Here is a 25,216-nt window from a genome sequence, read left to right on the forward strand (position 1 = left end):
GATGAGTTGCGACTACATTTCCCAGAATCTACATTCTTGATACTTCAGGGAAACTTAAATCTCATCCAACTTCTCTATCCAGACTAGCAGATTTCCTGACACACAGAGTAAGTCTTGTCTGGATTAAACTTCAGCTTGTAAAAACTCATCTGACCTAGAATAGCCTCTTAAAATCTGTCAAAGAATGCTAAGATTCTACCTAGGATTTCTAGTTGAAAAATATAAGATGAACCTGCTCAAGTTACTTTCATGTATATCAGGAATATGCAATGTTCCTTAGTTCGAAGATCATACCTGACCTTGCATGGTATCCTGAGGGCCACACTCTGAAAGTAGACAGAGATAGGATCCAAAATAAGCCTGAGCGGGGAAGAGGGATTAAGGGATGACACTGGTATTTTACACTTTTGCAAGACTTAAGGCACCCATTTTTCCTTTTAAAAAACAATCCAAATTCCAAAATGCATAAAAATGGCCCATTTGGGGATCTGGTGCACTGAGGGAAGACTCTGAAGTCACAGATGAGCTCTGGTTAGTCACATGTTGATGTTCATGGTAAAAAAGGAACAGGAGGAAACTCCATGGCTTTCCAAAAGCTCAGCCATGGAATTGAACTGAAGTCTTCAGCCTCAGCTTCTAAATACTGCATTCAGGGAACTACTGAAACCATTATATCACCATACCACGTGACCAGGAAGGGTATGTTAGATGGTACTAAAGGCAGGAGAACTAAAACAGCTGCCCACCTCCCACCTCTTTGCATTAAGTCTTCTATTCTTGTGTCCAAGGTCTTTTCTGCCCCCAAATCTGTTTAGAAAGCAGACTGAACTGAATCCAAATATACGTAGTCTTCGACTTACAAGCAAAATTGGGACTGGAACTTCCATTGCTAAGCGAGGCAGCTGATAAGTCAGTCACTCCTGATTTTACAAGCTTTGCTATGATCATTAAGCGAATCACTGCAGTCATTAAGCGAATCTGGCTTCCCCCATTGACTTTGCCTGATGGAAGCCAGCTGGAAAGGTTGCAAATGGCGATCTCATGACCCAGAATGCTGCAACCGTCGTTAGTGCAAGCTGTTTGCCAAGTGCATAAATTTTGATCGTGTGACCGCAGAGATACTGTGACAGCCATAATGGAGTGGACTGGCTGTAAGTCACTTTTTTCAGCGCCGGCATAACTTCAAATAGTCACTAAACAAACGGTTATAAGTCAAGGACTACCTGCAGTCTGTATCAAATTACCTGTTAGGGTCTCACTAGAACAGCACATGTGGTATCGCATGACAGCCATTCAGAACCAAATTATCAAAATCTAACCTTTGGCATCCTTTATGTAACTGTATTCTTTCCACTTCAGCATCTTCTCTTTTCTGCTATATAAATGCAACTGATAACATGCAGCATTACATAGTCCAGCTGCAGCACCAAGTATCCACACAGAATTCAATGCAGCAAAAGTGATTAAATGAGTACATATTCCATTAGCAAAGAAAATAAAAGGTGTAATCCATGTGACCAGCATAGCATATACACTTCCATAAATAATCGTACAACCAACACACAATGGCATAGAGAATTCCAAACTATCTAGTGGTACAAATATTTCATTCAGTTGCATTTTGGTTCTACAGCAGAATTTTCAAATCAGTGGCCAACATACTTAAGTAAATCTGAAAGGTATATGCAGGGAGTGGCAGTCCATCAAACGTCTACAATAGATTGCTTAATCATTTCTGCACCTGCCTATCATCTTCACACTGGGTGCCCTACTTTAATGCATGTGCTGAAGCCAAGATGCTTTCTAAACTGCAGTGCATTCCTGGGTATATAAGAACCTTTTCTCCACTAGCAAGTTTATAACTGAAGACTAGTTGTAACAGTGAGAAGAAAAAAAATCCTTGGAGTCAAGCTTGATTTTGGGCGATTGCATGGACATATCCACGAAGGTTTCTGGGCAGCAGCACCAAATGGCCTTTTCTGGAACATTTTTTCAACTTCCCAATCTAGTCCACAGCCCTGGGCCCCCCTGGTAGTCTCCCATCCTAGTTTTTTCCAGATCTAATTCTGCTTACCTTTCTTGAGATCAGCCAAGACTGGCTAGTTGCAGCCACCTGTTGCAATACACAAAGCCTATACAGGAAAGAAATCCAGTGGATTGTAGTTTATTCAGTAAGCCACAACTAAAAAAATGGTGGCTCAGTAAGGTTGTGAACCAATCAGGGCCAATAAAAAGGAAAAAGAGATCAGTATCACTTATAACAGCCATTAAAACTAGACAAGCAGCAGTGATAGAAAAAAAAATTACCCCAGCTATGAAAGTGGTAGAGGTAGCTTTTATGATCTAGTTCACACATTACATTAAACCATAATGTGTCTGTTTAGCTGTGACTTAGAAGATGATTCCAGCCAACAGTAACTTAATAAACCACAGTTAAGCCCATCACAGCTTCACACAATAGGTGAACAAGCTTCTAAATGGTATAAAATTCCTGTCTGTAGTTTCCTTGGCTTAATTGACATGAGGCCAGAACACACCAAGTATATGCTTGAGCAGATGCAGAATTAATTTTTTTGCACAGCCACAAAAAGGCTTATATACTAGGAATTAATGTGAAGACCAAACATGTGTTATTAGGATTTTTTTCCGCAAAAATTAAACAATTTGGTACAAGGTTTTTTCCCCCTAGGGAAAAAAAGTATCTGCTGATGATCACAAAACAAGAACAAAAGCACGCTTATTGCTCAACCTCTTATAATCTTTTAAAAAGTCCAGTGGATTAAAGGTAGCAAAAATGGCATCTGAAATGTTTTATTAGCCAGACAAGGTCCTTCCATTTCTTCCACTTTGATCTTGTGCTTCCTGGTACCTCGTTGCACAAAGTAGACTGATCCTCCCCATTAGGTAACTTTCCAGATAAACTGGATTAAAAGTACCATCATCCCCAACCAGTGTAGTCCATGGCTGTGCTGGAGATTATAGTGTTACAATACAGCACATCTATGACTTGGGAAAGAATGTCTTCAAGCAAAACTGTAAGCACAGATATAATACAAACCAGTGTTGTTGTTTCTTGCATTTATATATACACACACACACACACACACTTTCCAGGAAAGCAGATGGTTTAGAGCAATGTTTCTTAAACTTTTTTCTCTCAGGACCCCTTCCCACTTTTAAAAATTACAGAAGATCCCAAGATAGCTTTTGTTTGTATGGGTTATATTTATCAATATTTACCGTATTGAGAAATACATTTGACACATTTGCTGCCTCACAACTGTTTCATGGGATTTTAACATTGTATTGTTTTTCAACATAGGCTGGCAAATAATTTTGATTTCGCGGACCCGTGAGAGGGTCTTGGGGGACCCCCAGGTGTCCTAGGACCACACTTTAAGCAACACTGGTTTAGAGAGAAGTAGTCCTAGCATACACATATACAGACAGCAATCTTATTAAAGGAGACAGCCATCTTCTTTGAACTGCCATGGAATACTCAAATGCCAAGCAGAACACAGCAGAGTTTCACGTATAACCCCTTGTGCCAATTCTTTCTTTCTCCAGTAGGACTTGGCACATCCCAATCAGTTTGGCCAATGGTCAGGGATTATGGAAGCTGCAGTCTAGACTGAGCAAATGGAAAGGATGCCTGTGATGACTTTAATAGCTATGTAGAAGAGTGGGCCCACAGGAGGAACCACACTAACAAAACTCTCTTGCTCTTGTCTTTATAGATGGTCACATTTATTTGGAAATACCAAATCTCAGTGATGTCAAGAGAAACAAAGCACAATTATTGAAGGGAGCAAACAACCAAGCACAGCTATACCACCTTCATTCATTTCTGTGCATGAATACTCCAAAGGTCCCACTGCAATCAATTATGAGTGTTTCATGGATTATGTGAAGCAACCACCATAATCACAAAGTTAATAGAGGGAGTATTAAGTTTCAGTGAGTCATCTGGAACCAATAGGTCATATGGAACTACAGTGTTCTAAAATTAGGGATGAGAGCTTCCTTCAACCACCAGGACACCTCTTACAAAATACAAAAACTGAAGCAAGCAAAGATCAAGCTGGTGTAGTGGTTTTCAAAATGTTCTGCCTAAATGGAAACATGTTCTTCATTGCCATCTGCTGAGGGGTACCTGTTGACCAACGTGATATGTGAACCCAGGCTACGACACCTACATCCCATCACCCACATCAAACACGGTCCTGTTTATTGAAAGTTAGAAAAGTAGCAATCACCATATCTGGAAAGCACCAGGTTTTTGTGTGTATGGGGGGGTGTTCTAGGGTTTCTTTCTACACAGTGCAATTTATTCATGCCCTCCAACTGCAACTTGCATATCAGAGCAGTCCTGGTGAAGTAGCACAAGGAAAAAGTAAGACTACGCTGTAACTGTGTTCATATTATAGGTTAACCCATGACTTAATCATGGTCTATTAAATAAGCCACAACAACCTAGGCTTGTATATTATGCTAAGCAAAGAATATTATGGTTTAATGCCATGTGTGAACATATTCTTAACGCAAGAGGCTACAAATAACATACAATACCTAATCATTCAATACCTAATACCTAAAAAAACAAATGGGATGCTGTTGCACTGCTTTTCAGGACAAGTTTGTCAAACCCAGACCATACCTTCTTGCATTGCAAACAGAATCATTTAAGCTCCTTCAAATGATAACCAGAAGAGAACAATTTCCCTTGTTCGGCAAATTCTGCTGAGTTCTTGAACAAGGCTGCAGAGGTCCCATGCTGGCAAAGTGTTGTAACATGAGGTTATCCCACTAATCCTTCCAGAACAGTCCAATACCGCAATGTGTCTACACAGGTTGCAACCACCAAGGAAGGGATAAACTCGAATCCTGACCTGACTCTGACAAGCAGAAACAAGCCCAGACATAATATGGATTTGGGATGAAACAGGAGGGCCTTGCATATTCCCAACAAACAACTGCCAACTTCATAGATGCCATGCAATTTTTGTGAACCTCATTAAATCAAGCACAATATGAAAAATCCAAAGATATGCAGCATGTGCTTGTTGATGCAAAAAAAAAACTGGGCACATAAAAGTCATGTGCATCAAATCCTCTAAACCCTTTCCCATACACTGTAACAGGAAACCCAGTATCATTAATTTGCAAATTGCCTTCGCAGAGTGACAAATACATCTCTAACATGTTAATCAATTTACCTATTAACTCCCAGGAAGCTCCCATTCCACAGCTTAAACATTTGTTTTGTTTTGCTTTTTTCAGCAAAACAAAACAAAAGTAGTTCAAATCTTCTTTGCAGCCTTGCATTTAAATGCATTAAAAATAATAGTAAACGGCTCATGAAATGGCTGCTGCCCAAATTAGTTCATCTTCCAATGCCACAGTACAAGTATAGAAGCCAACCCATTCTTAAGATACCATACCAGCTGTTTTCAGCTTTAGCAACAAAGCTGCAGAAAAACATTCATAAAAAGTAAAAAAAAAAAAAAAAAAAAGCTAGAGAAGCCAGGGAGAGGAGCACATCAAAGTATGACCTTACCTATACCTTTGGTTAAATATAAAGAAATGCAAATTTCAGAAATACAGACTGACTAGATCTTAGCATCATACATTCCCTTTCTCATTAATTATTATAAGATGATTGCATAAGGAAGATATACATTATTATCCCATGCAGCAGACAAGCAACTGAGGTACAGGTAGTCCTTGCTTAACACCATTTGTTTAGTGACAGTTCGGACTTAACAATGGTGCTGAAAAAACCAACTTATGACCAGTCCTCACACTTATGACCATCACAGCATTCCCCCACAGTCACATGATTGTGATTTGGGCACTTGGCTACAAGTTTGCATTTATGACCATTGCAGCATCCCACAGTCATGTGGTCACCATTTCTGACCTTCCCAGCTGGCTTCTGGCAAGCAAAATCAATGGGGAACCACATGACTTGCTTAATGACCACGTGGTTTGCTTAACACTTGTGGTGATTCACTTAACAACTGCCACAAAAAGGTCGTGAAATCAGGTTGAATCACTTAATGACCGCTTCGCTTAGCAACCAAAATTCTGGTCCCAATTGTGGTCAGTAAGCAAGGACTACCTGTAACACAGCATTAACACTGCTTAATCATTCTCTGACAATTAGGAACATGCTATCAATTTGCACTTTTCCTCCCCACCAATGCAAGCATTACCTCCACCTTTTCAATTTTTCAGCTGGCATTTTATTTCTGCAAAGCAAGAAAAAACCTAGTTTTAATTTTTGTATTCTTACTGTCTTGTAGAATTGTTGGCTTTATATTGTATTTACTTATTTGTTCAATGTAGGTCCCACCTTTCCTGCACAAGTTCAAGGACACAGCACTCCTTCCTCCTTTGGGGTAAGTTGGGCTGACAAAGAGTGACTGGCCTTAAGTTACTCAGGGAGCTTCAGTGGCTGAGGGTAGACTTCAACCTGGGTCATCCTAGTTCAGTGGTTCTTTAACTATTTGAACCAATTACCCTTTTTCCTGGTCTCAAATGACATTATCCCCACAAAAAAATACAAAAACCCCAGACTCTGTTGCTTTCCACAAGTATCTCAACAACAGCAGCCCCAAACTGGATCCTTGACTCACCAACAAGCAATTAAAAATTGCTCCATTCCCCCCAGGATAGACCCACATCACCCTGTTTAAGAGACACAGTCCAGTCCAACACTGTAACTACTATACCATACTGCCTGATGTTTATTGTTATTGCTTGTATCTAAGCTCAGCATTATGGTTTTTGTAAAACGCTTTGCATACTTCCAGGAGAAAATCGTCATTATCCTTCACCTCTCCATCCAAATCTAAGACAAGGAAGGGAGGTGATCACAGAGCGGGTAGGTGAGCCTGCAAGATGCTCCTGAGAACCAAGCCACAGAAAAGATCATTGCTGTGATAGCAGAAGCTCTCAGGTTCAAGTCTTGGTAACTGCAGTTAAAAATCCCACAAAGTAAGTTATGAAAAGGAGGGGGAAAAACCCTGCATGCAAATGCAGCTGTCCACCAACTGGATGGTTATCCATTCTGATGAGCAATGATGATGAAGTGTAATGGAGCATCCTGGGCAGCCCCAAGGGGAAGACTGCCAAAAAAATCAACATGGCAGCTGCAACTGTGAGATCAAAGCCCCACTTTTTTTAAATGCAGGAGGTGCACATGCATGCAATGCATGTGAAAGTCACCTTTTAAAAAGGGCAAGGCTTCAACTACATGGTCACGCCTACCATCTTGACTTTATGACCTGCCTCATGCAGAAACCTCTAAAGCTTCCTAAGAGCTAGATAGCATTAACAATCAGCACAGAGCCCCAAAATCTCTGCTGAAACTTAAATATGAACTAATCTTATTATTTTAGCCATGCTGCTCTCACTCTGTTTATAGAATTCACTTACTAAATATAATTAAGGAATAGAATGGCCTAGTTTCTGCACAACAAACCACAATTTTACTATGATTTGTTGAAGAAATAGCTGTCATAAGCAATGGTTTACAAGTCACAATGGTTAGGCTCCCCCAACATGCTAAGCCAAAATCAAGCAACCTCATTATGAATGTGAATTCAGTAAAGCTTTTAACTCTAACAAGCTATCCACTTCCGTGTTATGTACAAAGATATTCTCTAAGGAAAGGAGAACTTCTCATAAAACTCTTTTGAAATAATGGTCCATACACAAGGGAAGAAATTAGTAGTCATATGAACATTAATTTCATATGACTACTCATGAAATAGCCTTTTAAAGAGTTAAATGTCATAGCTAAGCAGAAACTAATAATGTGGTTATCTCCCATATGGAAATTTATTCAGATTGACCCCAATAAAACACTGTTTCTCAGATTGGGGCTGCTAATGTAAAAATATGGTGATTTTAATACTGTGAATGAAGAAACAAAATTTCTAAGATAAAAAGGTATGGTAAAATATTGCAATCTTGAAAATAACTTTAAGGATGTTACAGCTGGTACCTGCAGGTGTGCTGGACTATAGCCTCTAACTTCTAACTCAAATGGATTGCCAGGCTAATTGGGGAGGGTAAGAATTTTAACCTGGAGGTGACCAAGTTGGAGAAACTGGCATCATAGCTTGCTGCCCAAATGGTATAAAATTGTGAATGACTGAACATGTTAAAAAACAAAAAGGCATATGCTTTCCAAGGTAAGGCCCTATTTCCTAAGATTTATCTGGGGATACTGGCTCCGACATAGAAAAATCAGGTATTAAATTAAAAGTGTTATTTTTAAATTAGCAAACTACAAACCTGGCCCTAATACAAATAACAAGACATGCAATACAGACCCTGGCCTAAAGCAAAGGGAAAGAAAACAGCTTCAAAGCAGTCCATAATCCCCTTTTTGGAGTCCTTAAACCTAACAATGCCTGTCTGGGGGGTTTCAATTGCTCTCCTCAGTCTTGTTGGTATTACCCCCTTGGAAGTCTGGAGGTGAATCCTTCTTAAAACTATTCAGCTACACTATCTCAGAGGCCATCCAATTCCCTTAACATGACTTACTTGAATAACATTGAATAAACAATCCCCACCCATCACCTACTTCTTTTGTCTACAGCTCCTATTCAGAGAACTACCTTTATTGACTGCAAAGCAGGTTAGCATGAGAAACTGGAGAGGTAGTTAAAACAAGATGCACTAGAATGACTTCCATCCTGCTAGAAGCAACAAAATCCACAGGTTCTGTCAGCTACTGAGATAGGGTGTTAAGTCCAGAATCATTCCCCTTGCCAGAAGACATGGATCTGCATGATCCAACTAGCAAGCCTGCCCTTTCCCAGTTAGCTTACACTCATTTTCCACTGCTCCACCGTTGAGTAAGTCCAAACTGCACAACACCCGACCTTGTATATGTGGGTGCATATGCACTGTACAGCACGGCAATCATTATTGGGCCTCATTCTCTAGTAAAAATTAGTAACATTTCAGGGGACCTTGAAGTTCCATACTTTGTTCTTAAGGCTGTTCTGATCATTCACAAAGAACAAAGTCATGATGCTTTAGTTTATTTCCACCATCACAGGAGTTGCTATCTTATACACGGGTTGCCTCCTAAAGCTGCCCCAAACTGTACAGTTCCAAGCATATTCATTATCTTTAGTTCAGATAAGCTGATTTCCTGGGCAAATTAAAAACTCATCTTCCCCACAATGTCTAACTTTTTCCTACAGAGCAGCACCTTCTTATACAGCATCTCCATACCCAGGTAACAGCATGACAGCAGGTTCCAAATATCTTTAACCTTACACAGTAAAAACTAAGAACAGGTCTTCAACACAGCAAAATTAATATAGTTCTTATCAGTTTTCTGATGACTGCCCCCAAATATCTTCCAATCCAGCAAAATATTAGACAGTGCACAATTTTGCAAGAAATTCACAAATACTCCATACATTATTGTTATTGGCAATAGCTAGAGTGGGGAAGTAGCAGGTATTTTAGGCAAGGATGTAAAAAAAAGGGCATTTAGGTTGATACACAACACCAGCGATCTCTCAGCTAAACCTACTGCACACAAATACTACTTTGAACGTGAGAACCAATACAACGTAGAAACAGAAAAACAATTTTTCCCAGCTCTTTACCCAAGTTAAGCCATATTTAAAAGAGAAAACAGAGGAGTTTAAACTTTGTAAGAAGTTAAAGTGGCTAGCTTCTTTGAGATGATGTCACATAAACCTAATCTGTACACTGCTTTGTAAAGTCTCCATGCCGAGTTGTCATATGAAACTGTCAATTGCTTTCCTATGTGTTCTACTGTTTCAAATCTAGTTTTCATTGTTTTTACCATTGCCAGTAGGGTTAGAAATCATAGACTTCCCATGAGATTCTGTAGGGAATTAGTGGGCCACAGAATATATCATTTTCACTTTAGAAAATAAGAACATAAGCAGTGCCTTTCTGGATCAGACCCCTGGCTCATCTAGTCCAGCAGTCTGTTCTCACAGTGGCCAACCAATTGCAATATTAATAAATATCAATACATATGTTAACATCAATAAAGTTATTTCTTAACAATACATGTGTCATATGTCATAGTCACTATTCATTCAGAATGACCAGCCACCACAGGATTTTCTTACAAATTCTCACTTTTGCCATGGGGGGGGGGGCAATCCTTTTCTGCCATCCCACTTAATAAACTTACGTTTATTAGTAAAGTGACTATTTATTTTTAGAAAGATATTTCAGGGGAGAGATGAATAGAAACATAAAGCAATTCCTACCCTTTCTAAACTTCAAATTGCTCTTCAGAAAAGCACTTTATATCTGTAAAAGAGAAAGAAAATGTTCAAGTTACAATAATTAGGGGCAATGTAAAAAAAATTCTATGAACCAATTGGGTAAAAGCAAAAGAATTAGGAAAACCAAATATTTTTCCTTAGTTTGAATACTATAGTTCAAGCATTACAAAAGAACAGACTTAAGTCATATGAGAGAATGGGAAGAACCTGTAAGATTCAACTGAAGTTAGACATAAATATTCCAACTGTGCTGCCCATGTTTTGCTTTCTCCACAATCTTACTCTTGATTGAGGAAGAAATATTATATTCCACCTGTGCTTTAACTCACATGAGTCACTACGAGGAGGATAGAGGACAGAAAAAAAAAAAATCAAGAAATTTCTTAAGATGTGATTTACTGTTTTAACTGTTATTTTAAAAAATTCAGAAAACACCAAGTTCCCAAGCAAAGACATTTTTAAACTTTTCTGGTAAGTGATCACTGTTGTTCCAAAATTATACATGTGTGGAAGCATGTTCAGTTGCAGTTTGCATCAAAGTTACTAGTAATTAGGGCAGCAATCTCACATACAGATCCTTGGCAGACAGTTTCACTGAAGACTTCTGTCCTAACCACCTTCTGGGGCTGGAGTGGGTAACCTTCCCTAGCAGGCCCATACAGAGCCCTTCAGAAATCTTATGCAAGATCAAGAGTGGAATTTTTTCCTCTCCAGCAGTCTGCTAAGGGTGGGGGTGGGAGGTGGGGAATAAAAGGTTAAGACAGAAACAGTCTCCCCACCCACTTTGGGTTCTGGCCCCACTCTGAGGCAACAGAGCCTGGGCAGAAAAATGGTGTTCACTCACCAGTCTTCTACCATTAGGATCATGATGCCAAGTTTCTGTAAGATTTTTCTTTTATAAAGGCTTTGTTTAAAGTGTGCCATACCATTGCAAGTTTTTAAGCAAGGAAGTGAATTTCCATTTCAGATTCCTAAATGACCTTCCAATATCAAATGTTGGGTTATGTTTTGTTAGCTTCTCCAGCAGATGTATACTTAAAGAATAAAATTAATTAAAATGTTGGACAATTGCATTTCATTGACAAAAAGAAGCAAGAGAGTGAATCCCTGATAGATGCAGTTGGGTTAATTTTAGCATCTTTCTGTTTAGCTGCTTAGCAACACTTATCCTATGACCTTCTATACACCACCTACTTTCACAAGGGATAATAAGTATAACCTGAGAGATTCAGCAATGATACCCAGTTTTCACTAGCTGTGACCAGTATAAAGATCAATTTGTACTAAAGGAAAAAAAAACATGATGCAGTCAGACAAATAGATTAAGTAACATAACTTCAACAATGGAAAAGGAAATATTGGAATGTAAGCTTATCAGGTAAGTGATGAAAACACATAAAGCTCCTGAAAAAGTTGGAGGGAGTTTTCAAACATACCTTCTGCCCCAGGCCAAAGCAAGTTTATCAAAGCCACTAACTATGCAAGGAGGACTTTTGGTTTTTGCATCTAGAAGTTTTACTTCAAGGAATTCTTGGCCCTCAAAAGGCAAAAGAAGTGATGTAACAGTGCAGGGATGGAAGCATCTCCTCCTCAAGATGAGTAAGAATCAAGCTACATTAAACTTACTCAAACTAATTAATTTTTAGAGAGCAAAACCAAAAGCTTTATAATCAGGAATATTCTGATCCTGAAATGTTGCATTAAAATAGAAATCATAAGAGTTAAAATAAATGGTGAAATCAACTGAATATTACAAAGTTCATAGAAATTACAAGTAACTGAAATGAAATGAATTATTTTTCTAAGCAAAAAGATATGCAAAACTTTTTTTTTTAGCTGCTTAAATATATTGTTGGAACTACCATGAGACAGACAGACAGACACAAAACATCAACTTCAGGCCAATTGCGCTGAAACAAATAAAACCATTAGGTACATCTTAAAGCAAAGGATGAAAAGAAATGTTGTGGTAACTTGATTGATTGGATGATGGAGCCATGCTGTTTCTGAGTTTCTAACACACAAAAGGGTCTTTTCTCTCAGGGATGTACATAACACCCGTTAATGCTAATGGGCATTATATACACACACCAAGAGAAGACTATACCCCTAAGCCTTCAAAAGGAAAATAAAACTCTAAAACAAATATGGCTTGTGTGATTGTGAGTCACTACATACCTCCCTCTCTTTCTCTTGTATATGCACACAACATACACTGATGTATGGAAAAGGGGATCATTATTAGCTTTTTCCAAACTCCACCAGAATTTCTCAAATGTTAATGGCCATCTCACTGCCAAAACCTTTAAAATTGGCTGAGCAACTGCTATCAGCAGAAGACTTTAATTAGTTACCAAAAATGCCACCAAGGAATCCAGACTGCTGGTTTTAAAATCAAACAGAAAATAATTCTGGTCCTGCCCATCGATTCACACTGATGCAATTCAAATTCACAATAGAACGAACACAACCACATTCACTGCAATTCAGCTTGTCTAAAAGGCAAAGCAGTCAGAGTAGGGCAGCATAAAAACAGAACTGAGCCAAATTTGTCAGATAGTACACCTACTCCATGCTAAAAAGGTACCAGATTTACTGCAAATGCACTTTTAATCTATTCCTTCCCTTGTCCACTCACAACCATTTTCCTCACCCATATTTTTTTTAAAGATGCAAGCAAGGACTTTGTGGCAAAGTCTACATCTGACAGGCCAGTGGGTTATTAAACGGACATCCTCCCCCTCCAGAAGCCTGTTCTCTGGTGTTGGTGCTACAGTGTGCTGTGCAGTTGTGTAGAGTAGGGACTGCCCACCAGGATCTGGCCTCCAGTTCTATCTTCTAACTGAGCAACAAGGAGCCACAGAGGGCAAAATCTGCTGAGCCAGGAGAAATGCCTGCCCTCCCCTTTCATAACCTATCAAGGATGCATTGCAGAGCACTTCAGAGAGGGAGAGATAGTGTAACGCAGAGGTAAGAGGGGGTGGGAAAGAGAGCAAGCGCAGAAGCGAGGGAGGGGGGAGCCAGAGCAAACTTATCAACGGACATGACAAAGTTCAATCCACCTCCACCATCAACAGGCTGCCGCTACAGCAGCCGCCGCCGCCGGCTCCTCCCTCTACGAAGTTTTCAGCATCTCCAACTCGCCTCCTCTGCCCAGCAACGAGATGCGTTTGCCTGTTGCACAACTGCTGGAAACGGACGAGGAACTGATGAGAGCCACAGCAGCAGGAGCACCAACCACGTTTTCCGCGGCCGCCCCTCGTGAAGGGCAGGGAGCAGCGAAGCCAACGGCGGCGAAGTTGGATCAAGCGCCCCGAAGCAGCCCGCATCTTTTGCAGACTCACTTTGTTTGCTTTACACTGGAGAGAGCGAAGGGCGGGGGTGCAGAGAACGAAGGATCAGGCCGACCTTTCGCTTAAGCTCTCAAAGAAAGGAGGAACTGTATCCCTGTCTGTCAAGTGGGGGGGGGGGGCGAGAAATATTCCTATCTACAAGGGGCGTGGGAGAGGAAAGCCTTCCCCCGCTTCTTAGCAACGTTTAAGGTCGCAGCTTCCTAAGAGACGAGTCCCGACTAGTCTGCATCGACACGTACGGAAAGAGGGGGGGGGAAGGAGCGAGGGGAGAGTTTTTGCAATTAGTTGTAGATGTAGCAGTTGGAGGGGGACTTCAAAGTCATTTGGGGGATCATCGGGGATGGCTTGAAAGACAGTGAGAAAGGAACCACAGATCTGGACCACTAAGATGGTAACTTCGCTCGTTTTGTAAACAGCCCGCAGAAAGAAAGCGCGACCCGTTTTCCTAGTTTCGGATACATTCGGGCGCTTTCCTGTACTCGTGACAACGTGAGTGTGCGCTTCCTCCTGTAATCCATACCCAGAGAGAGATGTCCAGTTGACACAGCACACGCGGAAAAAGGGGAGGAGATCGCCTATTTCCTCTTCCCCCCCCCAAAAAAAAACTTTCTGGGAAATCCAGAAAGGGCTCTGGATGCTGCCTGGCACCTTCCCAAGGCCAAGGGAAAAAGCCAGAGAAACTGCCGCGATCCGTGAAAGCTCCTACCTCCCACTTCCCCGCCCGAGGGTGGAGGGGAGGGTAGCGAAGGGAACGAGAAGTACCGAACTGCGAATTAAAAAGACATACACATAACACAGATGCTTCCAGCAAGCGTCCCAAACAAGGCGGAAAAGTTAACAGCAACAGATGCCCAGGAAGAGCAAAAGCCCCAATCGGGTTCCTCCCCCTCTTTCAACCACCCCCACTCCGTCCGCTGCTCTACCTTGCAAAAGACGACTCCACTTCCACTTAAAAAGAGGGGAGCCAAACGCCATCTCGCTCCCCATCATCTTTGTCAACAAATCATAAAAACTTCACCAACTGGAGAAAGGGGGACGCGAACAACGAGGAGGGATGTGCTTGACGCAAGCGGAGGCCAATTGGGTTAAAAGATGCTGCTTCTCGCAGGCCCTTCCAACTTCGCTGGTTAAAAATAAACTTTGCTGTAGGAGGGGAGGCGAGAGAGATGATCTGGATGAATTCCTGAGCTCAGACGGTTTAATATGGATGAGCATCAGGTCCTGCAGGCAACAGTCTGCAACGGGTGTTGCTGGTTGGTACAGTTTGCAACACGGAAGAAGGGGGGAGAGTCGCGGGGGGAGGCCAGGAGGAGCGGGGGATGGGGTGGAAAGGCAGAAAGAGCTGCATGGACTCCTCAGCATCATCGACGCTGCTGCCAGACAACTTTTTCTGAAGTTTTTCTCTCCTCCCTCCCGGAAAAAGCTACGATGCAAAAATTTTAAAAAAGAAAAAAGTCATGTCATTCTCAAAACGGTCAAGGCTCCCTACACGACTTCTCCCCCCACCCCCCGCCACCTCCGTCTCATCAACCAGCAAATACATTCCCCGCCGAGCTTTTTAAATTACCGGCTTCGCCCGAGACTTTTCTTTCTTTCCTTTTCTTTTCTAGGCGCAGGTAGAAATTTGACCTTGCGCTCTCAGCCTCGCGTACTTACATTTGACTTGCTCCAGGCTGGGCTGCTTGGGTTGAGCCATGATGGAAAGCTGGACTGGCGATGGTGCGATCGAGTTGTGGGTTCGTTTATAAAAAAAAATAATGGAGGGAGGGAAGAAAAAAGGTGGAAGGAAAAGGGGGGGGGAACAGAGCGAAGAGAGAAAAACGAAGTTTGTTCCGGAGGGAGAAGGGGGGGAGAGAGAGGAATCAAATTCAAAATGGCGTTTCTATGGATGTGCAAAGTTCATCAACTCTACGATAAGTTCCCTTCTTCCTCTTCCCCCGAAGGAAGAAGATGGACAAAGTTATGGACCTTCAGCTCTACAGCTGCGCTCCGAATGCGCCCCCCTCCTCGCCCCCCTGCCCACTTCTCAGCCGCTCTCCCCCTCTCACCCTAAGTAGACACATCACGTGTTGCTCCTGCTAGTCTCCAGGGGACGTGTTACTCAGCCAGGCTGCTGCTCGCTTGTTGGTTGCAAGCGGTAGCATCCCTATCTCTCTCGCTCCTTCTCTTTGGCTGGGAGGGGCTCCACCTCCTCCTCCTGCTCCAAGAAGAGAAGTGAGTAAAACTTTTCTCCTTCCTCCTCCTTTCTCTCCCCCCACCCGTCGTCTTGAGCCAGGAAGCGTACTACTTAGCAACTTGGGCGACACTTTGCCAAACCATCAGGATACAACTTCAGCCTCTTCTCTGCCCCCCTTCCAGCGTTGCATATATTAATAAATAACTTTTCCGTTCCCTTCCTTCGCATGATGGTGGGGATACGAAGGAGGAAGTATGCAGACTAGAAAGGCTCTTGCTGGTAACATACCATCTGGCGGCGGTGGCGACGGCTGCTCCCCTCCATTACAGACTTCCACTTGCAAGGAGGAAGCGCTGCTGCTCTGCCGAGAGAGGCAGTTGGGTGTTAGCGACTGATAAAGCGTCAGGGATGCGGACGGTGCAGTATCTCCTTTGAAGGGATCTCGGGCTGCCCCGCTCCCTGTCTCTAGCAGTTTAATCCATTGTCAGCCAGGTGCCACGCATTCATCTCTCTTTCTCCCCCATCTAATTAACCAGAAAGGCAAAGAAGCCCCATGTTGTGGCTGTACTCCAGCCTACAGTGGATGGAGCAAGAAGTCGGTGCAATTAGCAATAGGCTTGCAAGCACCCATACGGAAGCTCGGGGCGGCTCACATGAGTCCTTCTCATCAGTTGCACCGTCCAGACAAACGGACAGGGGGAAAGCTCCTCCATGTTACTTCAGTTGTTATTCGCCCAGAATTACTTTTTTAGCAGGCAGAACTAATGGCAGAAAATGCTAAGATGTCTTGCAGAGGATATTTTAATTATTTTTAAAGTTTATCTCAATAATCTGCTCATTTTGTCAGTTTTTGAGCAGCAGGTTGCCTGGTTAACACATGGTTTGAAACTATAATTTGGTTGGTTGGGGCATAGCATAAAGTGGAAGCCCATTTGTTACGGTTTAGCATGATGTGCCAGTGGGAGTATTTTGCCATGTTCAACAAACTGTGATTGAAAATCTTGGTTCCAAATTACGTGGTATCATCTGCAATTTAATTAATTTCTTAGCTGCTTGCAAACCTATATGCCTGAGTATACCGTTTGCATGCCAGTATATCTCAATTTTGAACATATTTATTTAGAACTTTTTCAGCAGGCCTTATGTCCAAATGCACTTGCATACACTGTACCCCTTAATTTGGTTTTTTGGTTACTTCCTGCTGCCTGATCCTTTTAAAAGTTTGCTCATAAGTAAATTCCACAGATGGGTGCAGAACCTGCTCCCAAGTAAGCATTTTTAGACTGTAGCCTTAAGCACATGCTTTTTATTCCTTTACTGTAGTTTTGGGATTTAAAAGTATTTAATTCTGGTTCAGCTAGTACCCTAAATGTTGGTACCCAAGTTAATACTTTAATAGCTTCCTATTAAAAATACTGGTTTGGATCCAGGTTTGTTACTGATGGAGGCCTGCAGAAAGGAGATGGATGTTGCTCTGCTGGGTTTGGAAGACCATCCAGAGCATGAGAAGCAGGGTGAAGGTGGGGGGGGGGGGAGAATAAAAAATAGCTGCTTCTTTCTTTTCTCCTGTAGAGAGGCTCTGCTGAACCTTGATCTATTCCAGGGATGAAAGGAGCTTTCTCATTTATGGGACAGGTAGTTTGCATCCATTGTCCCAGGACAGTGGAATATTATGCCTTCAGGAACTCAGAAGATTGGTAAAATTGAATTGATGGGGAAAACCGAATTTTCAATGAATGTATTGGTGATACTACAACAGATAGCATACAGTAATGTCACCTACAGTAGAGAAGGACATTTGATTTGCAAAATAATTTTAAAATGAACATATGCCAGACTGCTGTATTTAACAGGAGTCAGAAGAACATCTTTGGGTTACACTAATAAATCTAGTTTACAGAACTGTGGGAGGATTCTCTTTGGACCCCATTATCAAATTGTGTCCAGGCGAGTGTGCTGGGAGGAGGGTTCCCTATGCAACTGTACTGCACTGCCTTGGAATCACATGGCCATATTCAGAAACCCTATTAAATGCACTATTCCTGTACACAATTTCCACACATACTGTACTTACACAATTGACGCAGGCTCTTACGTACTGTCAGGCTCAGCCAAACCTGCATTCATCCAGTTGGGCCATGTTCATATGGTATCCTAAACTATTTTGTAGGAGTTCGTAGAATATACTGAACCACACTGTCTGGATTCATGCACTCTGCTAAAAGGTGGTTCAGTGTGTCTTGTGAATGCAGCTGCTATGGAGTCAGGCTTGCTCCTCCTTCCTTTACCTTTTCTGATGATCACAGAGAACATCTGGAAAGGAGAGGCCTTGCAGACTGAAGATTACCCATTCCTGGTACAAAGCCTTCCATACAGTAACTGAAGAAAACATGACGAGAAAATGCTTGTGCTCAAATGTCCACTCATTCCAATGTATTTGTCCTCACACACACACACCCAGGCCAAGCATAAATCAATATTTTGGAGCCCCTGAGTACACTTAATTTTCCCTGTGTTCTTTGAGAGGTTCCTAATTTTGGGGTGGGTGGGATTAAACTTTTGCAGCTCTTTGGGTCCTCCTGCGTTTATTGCTATTTTGTTCATCTCTGAGTGGTTTCAGAAAGGATTAGCATTCAGAAAAGGGAAGTTGCTATTTCTGTTACATTCTTGAGTAAAGTAGTGGTACTCAGACCCTGGGAAAGAACAGGGAGAGAATCTATAGTTCACCTATAGGAGAGAAGGCCTTAAGTTCAGACTCTTGCAATTATTGATCTTAGCTATCAGGTTACCCAGTGACCAACAGACTGTCTCAGTATAAAGCACTGTCATTTGTCCATGTGCCTCTTGATGCTGGTGTCTCTTCCGATTGGACCAGGAAGTAGAGACAGCAACATTTGATGAACCATGGAAAGGCTACTATCCTATTTCTTGTTAGGGACTGAGAAAATCTTGGTAACTTAGTCCCCACACTGTAGCTCAGAGTGATTGATTCAGTGGCATTGCCAAAAGAATGAAAAAGCTCCACGAAAAATGAATACATTTGCATAAAATGTACTTGTAATACTAATGACTTAAATTTAGAAACGATTACTATGAATTAAACAGAAAGACAAAGTACAACATCCCTCACCATAGTGCAGAAGACTATGTCCTGCTAACTGTGTGCCTCACTGTTAATGGGTAACTTGAGGGCCTTGCTCTCCCTAGTTAGGGTTTTTATCTTCCTACTAGATTTGGAGAACCTTTCAGACAGAGGAGGCCTTCAGGTAGAGGGCTGTCCCCTGACAGTTCTTGAAACAGGACTGTCCTCAGTAAATCAGCTGCCAACTTCGATTCAACCTCCTTTAAAAGAAAGAAAAGGAACCTCAAAGGCAGAGAATGATGGGGACTTGGCATGTTTAGTTTTCTTTTGCCACTTAAGCTCTTTCTGCAGATGCTGGGATAGAAACTTCAGGTTCCAAGCTGTACCAGGGAGAGGAAAAGGCAAAACTGGAAAATGCCAGGCAGAGAAAGGTGACACCTCTAACTGGGGTGCCTTGTTCTTCCCCCTTCTCCTTTATTTCTTCTTAGGAAACCAAGCTCAGCCATTGAGTTCCAAGATTCTCCTCTTCTAACCTTCTGTCCCCACCTGATTTCTTCAGAAAAGTCAGGGGGCGGGGAGTCTGTGGAAAAGGAAAGCTTTTCTCATCTAGAAGCTTGTATCTTTATCATTAGCTCTTCATTCCCAGTAGGAGACAGTTGGAAGTCAGGGTCTGGGTAGGCCATCTTGTATGTTATGATATAGTGCAGCTCTTCCCAAAGTTTTGTAGAGTTCCTTAGTCAAAGGCACAGAGGTAGATACGGGAGTTTTGGTCCTCCCGTAGGCACAGAGAGTGGCTGGGTGACTTTGGGCCACTCTCTCTCAGCACAACAACCTCACAAGGTGGTTTTGGTGGGAAAATAAGGCGGCGGCATTATGTACACCACCTTAAGCTGTACAAAATAAAGGTGGGATACAAATCTAGCAAGTAAATAAAGAGTTAACGGTATCTGATTTGACAGTCCTTGTTTTAAAATGTCTTCTTAGATTACTGAGCTAGTGGAGTCTGCAAAGCTGACTAATAGATGGTATATTTATTAGATGTTTACGTAAGGTATTCGTAAACCATCTATTAAAAGCCTTGCCAAGATGATGTACAGAAAACAAATGAACAATAATATGTTACAAAGAAGATATACAGCAATACATACATAAGAAAAGTTGGATTACACAGCTCCCAGTTCTCTTTGGGAAAGGACTAATCAAATAATGGGTTTCTAAGGCCTTCTAAAATGCCTGTAGGGAAGGAATCACATGAATGCCAACCATAAGGAGTTCTCTCAGTTGTGGAACTGCTACAGGGAAGCTAAGCCAGCAGATATACAAATCTTCAGCCAGGCATAACTCTGAATTATTTGGTGAAAACTGATCTACTGAATTAACTTGGGTTCATACAGGCAAGATTGAGGGCCTTTCTCCACTTGCACCCAAATTCTTCTTAATGCCATGACTTCAAAAGATTGCCTTCATCTCATCTTCAACCCATACCTGAGGCTGTTTAAAAGTTGTCCTTCGCTGCTCTGGGGTTAAAGCAGTACTTTTGCCTTTAAGCATGAGAAACCATGGCTATTCTGCCCTGGGTGCAATCTGATCCATTTCACTGGCATTCAGTCCGTGCCACAGTCTGAGGGCCGGGTCAACATTTATTGGGCATCTTAAGTTGGTGCAGACATGCTCCCTTCCTTCCATTCCTTACATACTGTCTTTCACAGCCATCATGCTTTGGGCACTGCAGAGCCTGATTCTTTCCAACCTGGCTCTTTTCATCTTTCCACTAGGTCCCCAAGCTCAGAGATTTGGATCAGCCTCAACAACAGCTGACTAGTGGTAGCAGCGTGGAGAACTACAAAGTGTAATAAGAGAAGGAGGCCTCTCTCTCTCTCTCTCTCTCTCTCTCTCTCTCTCTCTCTCTCTCTCTCTCCCTCTCTCCCTCTCCCTCTCCCTCTCCCTCTCCCTCTCCCTCTCTCTCTCTCTCTCCTGGTTCACCATATACCTCTTCTTATGCCTGTCGCCTGTTGTTCAGGTTGCTCTTGGATGTGGGTTTAGCACTATTCTAGCAGTGTGCTATTCCAGCTGAAGGTCCTTCTAAACATATCTGCACAAGACACACATAACCAGAGCAATTTCTGACAGTTAAATCCACTGGTCTAGCAGTCATCAAAACTGGCCTCTTCCCCATCTCCATCCTGCTGTGTGACTAGTCAATGTTTTCCCACTGGCTAGTGAAGTTTGATAAGAGGGGAGGGAAACAGAGCTAGAGGAATCTACCTATTCTTGTCCTTAAAGTATCCTGTACACCATAAATAAGTACAGTACCAATGGCAGCAGTGTGCCTGTGGCAGGATAGAGATTGCCAGTGGGGCAGCAAGTTTTACTATATGTTGGTGCAATTTTATGCTCCTCAAAGAATGGTGAATAATACTTTAGCTTGGCTGTTAAGAAGCCCTGAATGTTCTCTCAACATCAGAGACCCACAGTAAGGCTGATACTAAGACTTCTACTATACATTCATACCTACCCCTTTAATCATGGACTTCTACTATACATTCATACCTACCCCTTTAATCATGGACAGTCATCAAAACTGGCCTCTTCCTCATCTCCATCTGACTTTTTAATATTTTTTGAAATTGGTTAATTAAATGACAAATGGGAAGCTAGCATACTTCAAAGCTTCAGTTTTCAGTATCATGTTTATTTTCTGGAGAATCTCTGTTCCACACATATTCTTAGAACATGCATGGTTTTGTTAAGTGTTTACTTGCTTAGAAAAAAAGATAAGTGAGAATGATAGGGAGCGTGGGGGTGGGGCGTATCCATGTAGCAGCTGGAGAAGGTGGACATCAACATGGCCATTAGGGAGTAGATACTATCCCCAAATGACCATTGACCAAACATGGATCTCAACCAGATGAGAAAACAAGTAACAACATTGTAAACTTTCAATTTACCATCCAGGAAAAAAAAATGAGAGTGATTTTTGAGTAATTAAGCATTATAACATCCTCAATGTATACTTCTTTACACTGGCTGAAATTCACACATTGCACTGAGCCATAATGTGATTTGCTTGGTTTTAGCTTATTGTGTAAACAGAACTTAACGTATGCATTAAATTATGGTTAAAAAATCACAGCTCCTCAGCATAATCTGTAGAACCCAGCCATTGATTTGTCATTAATTGGAAGAAGGATTCCATACAAGATGAACCAGTATAATCCAACAAAGCCCTTCATGTTTTGGAAGCATATGAAAACCAAACTTTTAGACTTCAGGCTCAGTTTTAATCAGGAAAGAAAGCAGAATTTAAACAATTGGGCTATTTTAACAATATGGTAAGTTTTGTCCTGTTTTCCTGAGATGGCGCTATTGCTTTTGTTACCTGCCCTAAACCATGGATGGAAACACCTATAAATCTACATAAATCCATGCAAATAGCTCTAGAAATTGCAGCAAGATTTAATTGACTTAACTGACAGATTCATCAGCAAAAGCTTTAGCCAGTTTTAATTAGTGAGCTCATAAAACCAAGGACACACATTTTTTATAGCTGAGCCTATTTAGTTCTGGGGGATGACTGTAAAAGAGCATTTGGAAAAGAATATTTAAAGGTAGTCTCTCTCTCTAAAATTGAACACTTGCTTTCATGTTGAAGCACGCTTCCCAAAGAGCGAGTCCCATTGAAACTTCATGTTGAATCAAATGTGCATGGGATCACTTCTAAATTCACTCTACCTTCTAACCTCCTAACCTTTCACAGCCATCTTTTTGGCATAAGATAACACAAAATCTTCACAAATGGCTATATACATATGCAACCCGCTACTGTGTGAATAAGTATTTATGGCTTAGGAAGCCAATTCAACATTTAGACATTAGAAACAGACACACCTATAATCAGTCAGCAAGAAAGGGAGGGAGGAAGAGAGCACAGTGGAATGGGCAACAATTCTCATGTGTTCACTATTCCCTCGCACCTTCACTTAGTATAACACTTGGGAGAAAAATGCATTTAATTCTATTGCTACAGAATTGTTTTTTTTCTCTGGGACTTCGTTCCCATCCCAACAGTTTCCAAACATTACAAATATATTTTACATTTGCATAGTTAATTTAATTTAATAAATATTTAAAAATAAAAAATGAATATTAAAATATATTTTGCCACTTGTCTTTTAAATATAGGTTTCCTATTGAAATATCTATTTTTGTAAAATATAAATGATAAATATATTTATAATAATTCAAATGACAGATTTCAATTAAACATGCCCCTATCTAGGGTTATACATCCATAAGTACAGGTATAGATATATAGACGGACGACAACCAGTGTGGTGGGCATACTGGTTAAGGTCCTGGGCAAGGAGTGGGGAGACCCAGGTTCTAGTCCTCCCTTAGGAATAGAAGCTGGCTGGATGACTTTGAGCTAGTCACTATCTTTCAGCCCTAGGTTGGGAAACTGAAAAACATCTATCTAACAACCTGCACAATGTGATAGATTCCACTCCACGAGCTTCAATGAAGAGGTCTTCATCCTGCAGTATATTGATTTGGGATAATAATGAGGAGGAGGAGGAGATAAGGATATATGTATAGTATTAGTATTTAAGTCACGTGTTAGTCACCTGACTGGGTAGATGTTAGATGATACCCACTATTACCTGCAGTAGAATACAAGATTGGTACACATTTCAAGTAAAAAAGCCGACTGGGCTGGCAATAAGTTCTGCTTCAACATCTGTGGTGAGCCAGCATCTTCTGAAGCTTCTATAGGGGAGAGCCAAGGGGAGAGCCATAGGATGCTGTCCTTCAGAAACTTGGCATCACTTTCTCAGTACCACCACCCAGTATTTGCCTCATCCTCAAACAAGGAAGGGATGGCCCTGAATTAATTAGGTCATCTCAACATTTCACAAGAAGGCAATCAGTGGTTATCACCTCATCTTCAGAGAACAATAGTTTTCAGTGAAAGACAGTCCCCTACTGATAACGTTATCATTATGTGAATGTGTTATTAATCAGGACATCTGAATCCACTAACAGAAAAAAAGAGGAGTGGCTACTAGGTAGATGGTCTTTCAAAATGATTAGATTAACTTTGTAGGGGAGTGGTCTATGACTACAAGCCAGGTGGAACTTCTGTGTTTAGTAAAGCCTGAAAATAAAATGGCTTCCAGAATATACAGTAATTGTTTTAGTCCACGACAGCAAAAGTAGCTTTAAAATCATATGATAAAGGCTAGCTGGTATATTATGTGAACTACAGCCCATTTCATCAGGTATATGTCCTCAGCTGTATGGTATGAATGTGAACACGGATGCACAATTGTAGAGAGGATGTGTGTGCTTAATACATTGTCCTTCTATAGTTCTTCTGTCATAATAAGTTCCTTTCTTCTTCGTGGACTCATCTCTTCTCTGCCTTCTTTTTCTCTCCCAAGCAACCCAGTGAGATTGGTTGGGCTGAGAAACAGTAATTAGCCCAGAAACATTCACTTGTAAAGAGTGGGCTTGAACATCGGTCTAATTATCATTGGATCAATCCAACTTTCTCTCTGTGTGCCTCAACGGTATCTGTTTCCAGATGGACGAGTTTGGAAGAAAAGAAGAACTGCTTCCTTTTCATCTGCCTCACTGAGTCTACCTTTATCTGATCTTTAGACCTTTTGTGGGAAGAATGTTGCCGTCCTGCACTACCTGCACCCTGTGGGAAGGAAAATAGGAGAAAAGAGGGAGTGGTGGATGTTAATGACTCCTCACAAGTATAGCCTTGCCTTTAGCTACCTGCATATTCATTTCAGGTGAATAACGATGACTTCCAGGCAGGGAAGTTGACAGGCCCATTATTTAAACCATAGACATGGGTTGGGTGAGTGGTAAGCATCTTTACCTGATTTAGTTTTTATCCCGTGCAGCAAAGAAGACAACAGTTCTAGCCACATCATCTTAGAAATAATTTTCACCTCACTGTAGACTTCCACTCAGTTTTTTAACTCCACCCAGCTTGGAACTTTTTTGTTCCTTTTACCAAATGGTAAGCAAGTACATTTGTGTAGCCACAAGCCATTAAAAAATAGCAAATAATTATGTTTTGGACAAGCAGATTGGTCTCTGTTTTGCCATTTCACAATGGGAGAAAAGGATGCTTGCCTTATCTCGGTGTTTCAGGCTCCACAGGATTAATTTCAGGTCAATTGATTCTACACATTCTTTTTATTATTTTACCATTACATATTTATAACAATATATATTAGAAATTCTTCCTTAAGGAAAGGAACAAGTGGCTTCTAAAAAAAATTGGAAACAC

The 25,216-nt window shown here is 41.3% G+C and overlaps 2 protein-coding genes across 5 annotated transcripts in view; one reads left to right on the top strand and one right to left on the bottom strand.

Moving 5' to 3' along the window:
- The window catches only part of RREB1 (ras responsive element binding protein 1), a 151,835-nt gene extending 135,672 nt beyond the window's left edge, over nucleotides 1-16,163 (bottom strand). Inside the window, exons 1-3 of one of the 4 annotated variants that reach the window (XM_063298866.1) lie at nucleotides 16,116-16,163; nucleotides 15,308-15,361; nucleotides 10,281-10,323 (exon numbers count right to left, since the gene is read on the bottom strand). The gene's annotated coding sequence lies outside the window, so the exon portion shown is untranslated. Of the gene's footprint in view, nucleotides 1-10,280; nucleotides 10,324-15,307; nucleotides 15,625-15,699; nucleotides 15,870-16,115 lie in introns of those variants that run through there. The other 3 variants (XM_063298867.1, XM_063298865.1, XM_063298868.1) reach the window with 3 other exon arrangements.
- The window catches only part of PPP1R3G (protein phosphatase 1 regulatory subunit 3G), a 1,059,979-nt gene that overhangs the window by 916,394 nt on the left and 118,369 nt on the right, over nucleotides 1-25,216 (top strand). The gene's annotated exons all lie outside the window — the stretch shown is intronic.

This window comes from Candoia aspera, chromosome 3 (genome assembly GCF_035149785.1).
Source record: "Candoia aspera isolate rCanAsp1 chromosome 3, rCanAsp1.hap2, whole genome shotgun sequence".
Classification (NCBI taxonomy): Eukaryota; Metazoa; Chordata; class Lepidosauria; order Squamata; family Boidae; genus Candoia; species Candoia aspera.